The sequence below is a fragment of the Zootoca vivipara genome, chromosome 1, assembly GCF_963506605.1.
Source record: "Zootoca vivipara chromosome 1, rZooViv1.1, whole genome shotgun sequence".
Taxonomy (NCBI): Eukaryota; Metazoa; Chordata; class Lepidosauria; order Squamata; family Lacertidae; genus Zootoca; species Zootoca vivipara.
The window spans coordinates 52,105,183-52,115,587 of NC_083276.1; the positions used below are offsets into that span (position 1 = coordinate 52,105,183).

General features: G+C 44.8%; 1 protein-coding gene across 2 annotated transcripts in view; it reads right to left on the minus strand.

Moving 5' to 3' along the window:
• Positions 1-5,195, minus strand: part of EXT2 (exostosin glycosyltransferase 2) — an 84,895-nt gene extending 79,700 nt beyond the window's left edge. Inside the window, exon 1 of one of the 2 annotated variants that reach the window (XM_035115986.2) lies at positions 4,951-5,195. The gene's annotated coding sequence lies outside the window, so the exon portion shown is untranslated. Of the gene's footprint in view, positions 1-2,656; positions 2,892-4,950 lie in introns of those variants that run through there. The other variant, XM_035115977.2, reaches the window with a different exon arrangement.
• Between the last annotated feature and the right edge of the window lie 5,210 nt (positions 5,196-10,405).

A 10,405-nucleotide genomic window follows, 5' to 3' on the forward strand; every position in this document is an offset into this window, starting at 1 on the left:
TAATTGTGACTGATTACCGGTAGTTATTCCCAAGGCAGCATAACTACACCCAGCAAAATACCATTCTATGGCCAACCCCATTCCTTCCCATAAGGTTGCCAATTTACCACACGCAGAACAAAGATAACAGGAAGATGCCAGGTATTGTAGCAACAAGAATGACAGTGGGTGTGTATGCTCTTAAACATTTCAACTAGATTGCCTCAGCAAAATAGCGTTCTTAGCTCTCTTTGCTAAATCAGTAATTAGAAGAAATAAGAGTTTATTGGTAATTTACTACTATGCATTTTCTATTCTGCAGGACTACATAATGTGGGGGGGTGGCCTTTGGGCCTCATATCTGCCTAGTATGGTTTCACTGCTATTTACAGGAAAACGACTTCACAGGCTCTGCTTAGGAATGGAAAAGCAAAGGCTGCTTAACCGTTAAGCCTCCCCCTTCCTTCAGCTGTCCATTCAACGTAACCACACCACCCAGTCTGCTTTCCCACCCTTGGAGAAAAAAACAGCTTCAAGACAGCAAGGAACAGGAGTAAGCCCCTCCACTGCTTCTCTTCTGCTCCCTAACATAGTGTCAGAAGTTGCAAACAAAAGCAATACCCACCTATCAATAAAAAAGGTCCCTGGGTAACCGGTAAACATGCATGACATCCCTACTGATAAGCAATTCAATGACTAAAATAGCTAAACCAGAAGTACCTTGACATTCTGGAAAGCATCATATATTTATAAGAATCCTTCCCATTTCTGTTGTTGTTGTTTAGCCATTTAGTTGTGTCCGACTCTTCGTGACCCCATCAACCAGAGCACGCCAGGCACTCCTGTCTTCCACTGCCTCCTGCAGTTTGGTCAAACTCATGTCGGTGGCTTCGAGAACACTGTCCAAACATCTCGTTCTCTGTCATCCCCTTCTCCTTGTGCCCTCAATCTTTCCCAACACCAGGGTCTTTTCCAGGGAGTCCTCTCTCCTCATGAGGTGGCCAAAGTATTGGAGCCTCAGCTTCATGATCTGATTTCTACACATCTCTTAAAACCAGCTCCTATGGCAGGCATAGGCAAACTCGGCCCTCCAGATGTTTTGGGACTACAACTCCAATCATCCCTAGCTAACAGGAACAGTGGTCAGAGATGATGGAAGTTGTAGTCCCCAAACTTCTGGAGGGCCAAGTTTGCCTATGCCTATCCTATGGGCTTTGGATCTATCTGAAAAAGTTTTCACATTCTACTACCAATAAGCACCAAAACAATCACTTCCACCTCCCTCAAGTTGATCCACATGCTGCAAGCCTTCTTCATTAAGCTTCTTTAACTTATTAAGATGTAACTCCCAGAACCTAGATTATGAAGTTTCAATGTCTAAAACAACACTAACCTTAGTGTGTGAAGCATTTTAATGAAACTAATTGTTTCTTCCCACCAAACAATGGAATATATTGATGCATCACTGAGATCACACATTCATGACAAGTTCTTATGTCGCTGAGGAAAATATTTTTCCATGCCAGGCTACAGCACACACAGTCATTCCGTGGAGATACTTAATCATATTTTATAACTGCTACAAAACAAATAATATTAAATAAAGCCTATTATGTTTCCTGCTAAAATATAATAAACTGCATTTGCATCCTCACGGTCACATTTAGAATTAGATACAACCCAATTAGCATCAGTAGCTTTCTGAGAAAATCAGTAATTTAAAGGAAAGTGAGAGGGTTCTAGAATACATATCCCCCGACTAATGCCCAGTCATTTCTGCATTACTTCACAAATGTGTCAAAAACTGGACTGATACTAATCAGGAAAATGGAAGTAAGCTCTGTACCAGTGCAGTAAAACAGAATATGCATTACTGAAGAACAGTGGCTTTGAAAGCCACTAAAGATCCAAATTAGTAGGAAATCCAAGGTTAAATACTCCTTTATTGACATTTAAAAATGCTTGTGCAGTGTGTACCTCTAACAGGCCATCTGAATAACAGCAGATGGTTAAATATTCTCTGCAGATCCCATGAAAGTGAGGCAAATAGAGCTATCTTCTCTGTGCACATTCACATCTGGACTGGGAATAGTGCCTAGAATTTCCAGCACTGGACAGCTACATTCAGAAGTTAAGGACCTACATATTGGTTTCAAGCCTGGAAGCGGCAGAAAATTAGGCTTACCACTATCACCTTATCCCACACAGTCATTGATGACAGCTGGGGAGCAGAGAAGAGACTGAGTCCCCTGGGAGTAAAAGATTACTTTTGATATGAATCAAGTAAGTTAACTGACACTGTTGATCAGGTGTTGGGACACCTAAGTTGGTATGAACACTAGAAGTTGGTATGAACACTGCAGCTTCCTTTTGTATGTGGATATCGAGGCTCCTCTCTTCCTACAGGTACACCCACAAGCCACTTAGATTCAGTGAATTTCCACCACAGGGACTCGATTACCCCTGGGTTCCCTTCCAGCTCTACAGTTCTCTGATTCTCTGGCCACAGGTGAGGAGGCAAGGCGTCGCTAGGAAGCCACCTCGAATGGCTCTCACCTGCAGGGCGACTTCGGGGCTCAAAGGAGCGCGAGTAGCGGGGCCCCAGCTCGCCTGGACACCCGAAGCCACCCCGAAGCTCAGGGTATCAGAAGGTCCGTCCCCCCCGCATGCCACTCACCCGGTCGCCCGAGAAGGAGGACCCCAGCGCGAACTGGCTTGCCGGCTCTCTTCGCTTCCCCCTCAGTCGCCACGCCGGCTACGCTCCGGTAAGGACCCAGGTCGTCATGGGCGCCCTCCTCACCTCACGGGGCTCCGGCGGAGGGGAAGGAAGAGACCGCAAACGGCGTACGCCTCGCACGCCCCTCCGCCTCCGCCAGCCGCGGCCGACGCTTCCGGCTTCCGCTCGAGCAGGGCGTCATTTCCGGCGCGACGAAATGCTGCAGGCGGACGGCCGTTCTCTCGCTACTCCGCGCGGGGAACGACGGTTGGCAGCCCAGCGCTCCTCGGGCTTTTGTTTCCCGGCGCGCAGTTGAAGCCAAAGTAAGGCAAGCGGCGGCAAGCCGGTGGCTGAGGTGATCCACCTGCCCTGTACATGGAGATGGTTCTTAGGGATGGGCTCCTCAGCTAGTCGTCAGGATCGCTGAGATCCTTGTATGTACTGAGCATGTGACCATGGGCGAATCGTAGACTCTTCGAGTGAGAAAGGACCCGAAGGGGCATCTAGTCAACCCCCTGCAATGCTGGAATAATAATATTTATTTATACCCCGCCCATTTGGCTAGGTTGTCCTAGCCACTGTGGGCGGGTTCCAACACAACAACAACATAACAACAACAATAATAATACAGCAAACATTAATAGTAACTATCTGATCCAATATAAAAAGTCACAATAACTTTAAAATAAACAACTTATATCAAATAAAGCAACATTCAACAATACATCAGAATCTAATAGTAAATAGTAAAATTGTTGTTGTTTAGTCGTGTCCGACTCTTCATGACCCCATGGACCAGAGCACGGCAGGCACTCCTGTCTTCCACTGCCTCCCGCAGTTTGGTCAGACTCATGTTGGTGGCTTCGAGAACACTGTCCAACCATCTCATCCTCTGTCGTCCCCTTCTCCCTGTAGCCTCAATCTTCCCCATCTTTCCAAACATCAGGGTCTTTTCCAGGGAGTCTTCTCTTCTCATGAGGTGGCCAAAGTATTGGAGCCTCAGCTTCAGGATCTGTCCTTCCAGTGAGCACTCAGGGCTGATTTCCTTAAGAATGGATAGGTTTGATCTTGCAGTCCAGGGGACTCTCGGGAGTCTCCTCCAGCACAGTAAAATTGTTGTTGTTTAGTCGTTTAGTCGTGTCCGACTCTTCGTGACCCCATGGACCATAGCACGCCAGGCACCCCTGTCTTGCACTGCCTCCCACAGTTTGGTCAAACTCATGTTCGTAGCTTCGAGAACACTGTCCAACCATCTCGTCCTCTGTCGTCCCCTTCTCCTAGTGCCCTCAATCTTTCCCAACATCAGGGTCTTTTCCAAGGATTCTTCTCTTCTCATGAGGTGGCCAAAGTATTGGAGCCTCAGCTCCAGTGAGCACTCAGGGCTTATTTCCTTCAGAATGGATAGGTTTGATCTTCTTGCAGTCCATGAGACTCTCAAGAGTCTCCTCCAGCACCATAATTCAAAAGCATCAATTCTTCGGCGATCAGCCTTCTTGATGGTCCAGCTCTCACTTCCATACATCACTACTGGGAAAACCATAGCTTTAACTATACGGACCTTTGTAGGCAAGGTGATGTCTCTGCTTTTTAAGACGCTGTCTAGGTTTGTCATTGCTTTTCTCCCAAGAAGCAGGCGTCTTTTAATTTCATGACTGCTGTCACCATCTGCAGTGATCAAGGAGCCCAAGAAAGTAAAATCTCTCACTGCCTCCATTTCTTCCCCTTCTATTTGCCAGGAGGTGATGGGACCAGTGGCCATGATCTTGGGTTTTTTGATGCTGAGCTTCAGACCATATTTTGCGCTCTCCTCTTTCACCCGCATTAAAAGGTTCTTTAATTCCTCCTCACTTTCTGCCATCAAGGTTGTGTCATCTGCATATCTGAGGTTGTTGATATTTCTTCCGGCAATCTTAATTCCGGCTTGGGATTCATCTAGTCCAGCCTTTCGCATGATGAATTCTGCATATAAGTTAAATAAGCAGGGAGACAATATACCACCTTGTCGTACTCCTTTCCCAATTTTGAACCAATCAGTTGTTCCATATCCAGTTCTAACTGTAGCTTCTTGTCCCACATAGAGATTTCACAGTAAAATTAGACAGCAGCAAAAATAATTAAACAGTTTGCCTTTATTACAAGAAATAATTACTAATCTATAACCAATAAAAATAACAGCAAATCACAATGTGTAAAATACCTCAAAGATAGAAAACCATGTAACAGGATCAAATTAGAAACAAGGACACACAACTTACTTTTGAAAAAATATTCCTGAACTTCCTTCCCAGCTGCTTCTGCTGTTCTCAAAGTCATGGTCTGGGACTGGAGGGTGGGGCAGGGCAGGTGGAAAAGTCATTGCCTGCAGAAAGTCTCTCCCCTCAGTTCTTCCTCTGGAGCAGAGCAGGTCTCACATGGGAGATCATTCTCAGCCAGCTCTGGCATGGATTGGGTTTTTTTAGGGCCAGTCAAAGCGGAAGTTTGTTGCTCAGACACAGCTGTCTAATAGTCCCCCACCCCCACCCCATGTAGGAGCCTGTGTTTTAATTAGGCTGCCAACCTTTATGGTCCCAGGGGCACACTGGAATTTTGAGAGAATGCCGTGGGCACCTGTTCTACCAAGGGCAGCTGTGCTTTGTGGATTCAGAGACAATAAGCACACTTTCAGGTGAAGACTTACTGGCTTTATTCATGTAGAGGAAGAATAAAGCACAGCAAGGCACACAGCCTACAGAACACAATGCACAGGACTAGCCTGCATAAAACGTTTTAAAGTCTAAGGGAAGCCCAGCAAAACTAAATAAAGCTTAAGAGTGCGGTCTCTGTTACTGAGTAAAGAGTTTAAGCACACTAAGGCATCAGGCTACTAGCCAGGAACCTGCTGCTTTCCCCCCTGTAGTTGTTAAGACTCTTGGACAGCAATGGACATGGCTTCTTATAGCCAGGGTACAACATCTCTGTTAGCTCTGGTTTCCTTGTTTGAGTGTCAGGGTCTAAGCTGGGTTGGGGAAAGTTCCGGTGAATTGTCTGCCTCTTTCATAGTGTTGCACTGTGGACAAGTTGAATGAGTGTATCAATCATACAGATGTGAGCTATATGTCACTGGCTGTAACATTCCATATGCATTTCTTGGAGAGGGAGTATTAAAGCAGATATCAAGCAATTGCTGTTCTCGTGACCTTGAAACGAAAAGTAGCTGTGTGAGAAATTCTCTCAGCGTATCTGTAACGGATAACCAGTCTTTGATCCTCCCCATTAGTGTATTGCTTCTCATACTTTACCTGCCATGTGACATTCTGCTAGTTACTACTGCATACGTGTTACCTAGAGAGATTCAGAATAATTTGCTTGGTTATTAATAATGAATGAATTAATTAATTAAATTCATATACCACCCTATACCCGCAGATCTCAGTGTGGTTACAACGTAAAATCACAAAATACATAATAAAAACAAAAACAACCCAATAGAATGGTTACAAAGAGAAAGCAATTCCAGGTCCAGGTCTGTTAGGCCTTATGTTGGAGCATTAAAGGCTGATTCCAGACATCAGTCTGACTCTCCATGATAACGGTTCTGTTCCACGTATATGATGGTACAGTCACAAAATGGCTGCCACAAGGGGATGTGGCAGGCTACACAACAGCTGCCACAAGGGTGAACTTGACACAAAATTGGGAATACCAGTATTCCTATATAACAAAGAATCAATTGTTATAGGGTTCAGATTCCCCACTTGGTCATGAAGTTCAGCTTGGCCTTCATCCCCTATAATAGTTTCTGTCTTCATGCGGCTGTTTTTTTGGTGCCCAGCCACTCTTCAGCATATCTTGTTTGGACTAATGCAAAGGAAGGATAGGCAAAAGGTGGATTGAGACCTAACTAAGAGATGACCCAGGTGGCGCTGTGGTTAAACCACTGAGCCTAGGGCTTGCTGATCAGAAGGTCGGCGGTTCGAATCCCCATGTCGGGGTGAGCTCCCGTTGCTTGGTCCCAGCTCCTGCCAACCTAGCAGTTCGAAAGCACATCAAAATGCAAGTAGATAAATAGGAACCGCTACAGCGGGAAGGTAAACGGCGTTTCCATGTGCTGCTCTGGTTTGCCAGAAGCGGCTTTGTCATGCTGGCCACATGACCTGGAAGCTATATGCCGGCTCCCTCGGCCAATAATGCGAGATGAGCGCGCAACCCCAGAGTCGGTCACGACTGGACCTAATGGTCAGGGGTCCCTTTACCTTTACCTTTAAGAGATCTATTGATGAGTCTATAGTCAGCAAGCATTTCAGAGTCCCAATGATCTAACAACAGCCAACAAAAAGCTTTTCTCACTTAAATTGGGTGACTGAAAAAGGATGCTTGAGGGAAAACCAGTGGTGTGTAGAAAGGGCTTCTGAGCTTGATTTTCGTGCTAATCACTGAACTGAGCAGGTGCTCAGACACCCTGTTCCTTAATTCCTGGTATATGTCTTTCTGACTAAATTACTGTTTTGCATCTGGCTCTGGTTACAAAGCCTCATGATTCTAGTCAAAGCTAAGTAGATCTTGTGGTCTTGAAGACTATCCACCCCTGATGTAAATGCCTCTTCCTGCTATTCCTCCAAAAGGGAATATTGCCTGTTTCCAGTCTAGCTTTTCTATCTCAGCTTCTCCATGCCTGACCCATCCCAGCTTCAAATCACACCTTATAGATTGCCCCCATGATGTAAATGTGAGGTCTTGCCTATTACCGGTAGATCTAAGTCCGCTTGAGAAATTACTTGCTAAGCAATTTGCCATAGGTTTTTGGACAGCTCTTTCTAAGGCTGTAACATGGACCAACACCAGATGGCAGTGCAGCTCTATTTAGGTTCAGAAATGTAAGTGTGGGTGGCGGGGGTAGGGCTGCCATATTTCAAGATGTAAAAAATCTGGACACAAAAGTTGTCTGGACACTTCCTGGTTCTGTTGAAAAACCCAGACATATTGAAGATTAGCAAAACCCCTAATTTCGCCAGTTGGATCCTGAACAGACATGACAGATTTAGGCTTATTAATTTCAGTGGGTCTATTCTGAGTAGGACTAGCCTTGAATTCAACCCTTAGTTGATTAATTGGTTACATTAATCCATTTAAAACTTTGTGATTGCTTTGAAAAGACAGAATTCGGGGGAAAAACTTTTAGACAAGCATATACAAAAAAATGCCACCTTTGAAGTGCTACATCTTCCCATGTAGGATGAAGCTAAATAAGACATTAATTATGTGATTGCATTTATAAAGCTTTACTTTCTTTAAAAAGATGTTCAAATAGCCACAGTTGGGGCACATGGGGCAGGGATGCAGGTTATCGTCTCCCCTCCCCATGCCATATTGCTTTATTATACATGTGTGCATTTATGCAGATGTAATTGATTCATCTAAATGCTCAGTTAAAACCAATGTGATAAATTATTGAAGATTTCTGCTATCAGGTGACAACCATTTAATCATAGAACAAGCCTTGAAGGAAGTGGGTGAGAATAGGCCAGGCATCCCCAAACTTCGGCCCTCCAGATGTTTTGGACTACAATTCCCATCTTCCCCAACCACTGGGCCTGTTAGCTAGGGATCATGGGAGTTGTAGGCCAAAACATCTGGAGGGCCGCAGTTTGGGGATGCCTGGAATAGGCATTATGGATAAATGATTATTGTGTCAAGGAATTAGGCGTACAGCCTGTCCTGGATGGGATTGTACTTCCCTTGAAGGAGCAGATACACCAGGGGACGGAGGGGTACTCATCAATCCAGCATTGTCTCTAGAGCAGGCACCCCCAAACTGCAGCCCTCCAGATGTTTTGGCCTACAACTCCCATGATCCCTAGCTAACAGGACCAGTGGTCGGGGAAGATGGGAATTGTAGCCCAAAACATCTGGAGCGCCGAAGTTTGGGGATGCCTGCTCTAGAGGCTCATGTAGTCTTGGTTGTGTGACGTGCCTTTTTCCATCTTTCTGGTTCCCTGCTTTGACCATTTGACAGAGGTAGCCTAGCTGCAGTGACCCATGCTCTGGTAACCTCCCATTTGGATTACTGTATTTTACTGTACATGGGGTTGCCCTTGAAGACTACCTGGAAGCTTCAATTAGTGCAGAATGTGGCTGCAAGAACATTAACTTATGCAGCCAGATGGAATCACACTGCACTGATTCTGAAAGAATTACACTGGTTGCTTTAATTCAAGCACAGGCAAACTCAGCCCTCCAGATGTTTTGGGACTACAATTCCCATCATCCCTGACCACTTGTCCTTTTAGCTAGGGATGATGGGAGTTGTAGTCCGAAAACATCTGGAGGGCCGAGTTTGCCTATGCCTGCTTTAATTCTATCAATGTTCAATTCAATTTAATTCAAGTTTTCAATGGTTCTTATTTTTATATATAAGTTATCTTGAGTCCTGTCAGGGGAAAAGGTAACATAACATAACATAACATAACATAACATAAAGCACCGTACCTCACCCCACAGCCCAAAAATGTGTCATTAAAAAGTTAGGTTTTTAAAAAAAGAGATTGGTCACTGCTTTTAATCAGATTGGTCACAATATTTTTGAGTGTAAAAATATTTTTGAATGTAAAAAGTTGAGGCAGTTCAGCAGACAGACCTCAGTACTGGACCTCTGCTTCTCCATGATCACCCAGGAAAGTGAAAGGGCCATGACTTACTCATGCTCTGATTTCCCATTTTGCCGATGGTACTATTTTAATTATGACTGAGACTTACTGCGGGCCCGTTGAAATGAACACACGTAAGATTGCGCGACTCCGATGACTTTCCCTTGAATAGCTGATTGCTCTTTCCCAGGGGGGTTAAAGCAAATGTAAGTACTGCCTGGGCCTCTTCCTGGGAATGTGCACGTTCACGCACCCATTGCAACTGGCAAGGCTCCTCTTAACCTTATACCCTGCTATATTTAGGGAGCGTGCTCTCACTGCCAGCCTTGATGCGGATGACGAGATTACTCATTGCATAGCTAGGTCTGGGTCTGCATTTAGTCTGTTGCCACACCACTTCTGGAATGGGACAACCGTGAAGCCAAAAGATCTAAGCTAAATGTCTATGGGACATAAGTCGCAGTGGAGGAACTTGCCTATGGCTGTGAAATGTAAACAACGCTGTGTGTTACCACTATATTGGTAAGCCAATCTGTTCCATGTGCTTGGTCCCCAAGGCTACGTGATTATGTAGCGAGAGAAGTTCCTAGTCCTCACATCCCAAATATCAAGTAACTGGTGCTTAGATTATTCTAACCCATGCCTAAATGGGGCAATGGATGGATGGATGGATGCATAGAGATGAGACAACCTCCGGTACAGAAATAGTGTGTCTTTCAGTATCAGCTTTTTCCTAGGATACACAATTAGGTTTTCCCCAAGGAATGATATTTCATCTTTATCCATTTTCAAATGTTCTGAACAGTGCCCACACATGATATATTTTTGCATTTAAGAAACGTTGGCTCAGAATGGTAAGAGTTGGAAAAGCTCAACTATGAGCTCTCCACACCCCTCCCACTAGCACTGCAATGACTTTTTCACCAACCCCAAACTTTGTCTTGCATTTCACTCATTAAAAAAAGACAGTCGTATAATTGTAGAGTTGGAGGGTTGTCCAGTCCAACCTCCTGCAAAACAGGAACCATAACTAAAGAATCCATAACAAATGGCCATCTAACCTCTGTTTAAAAACCTCCAATGAAGA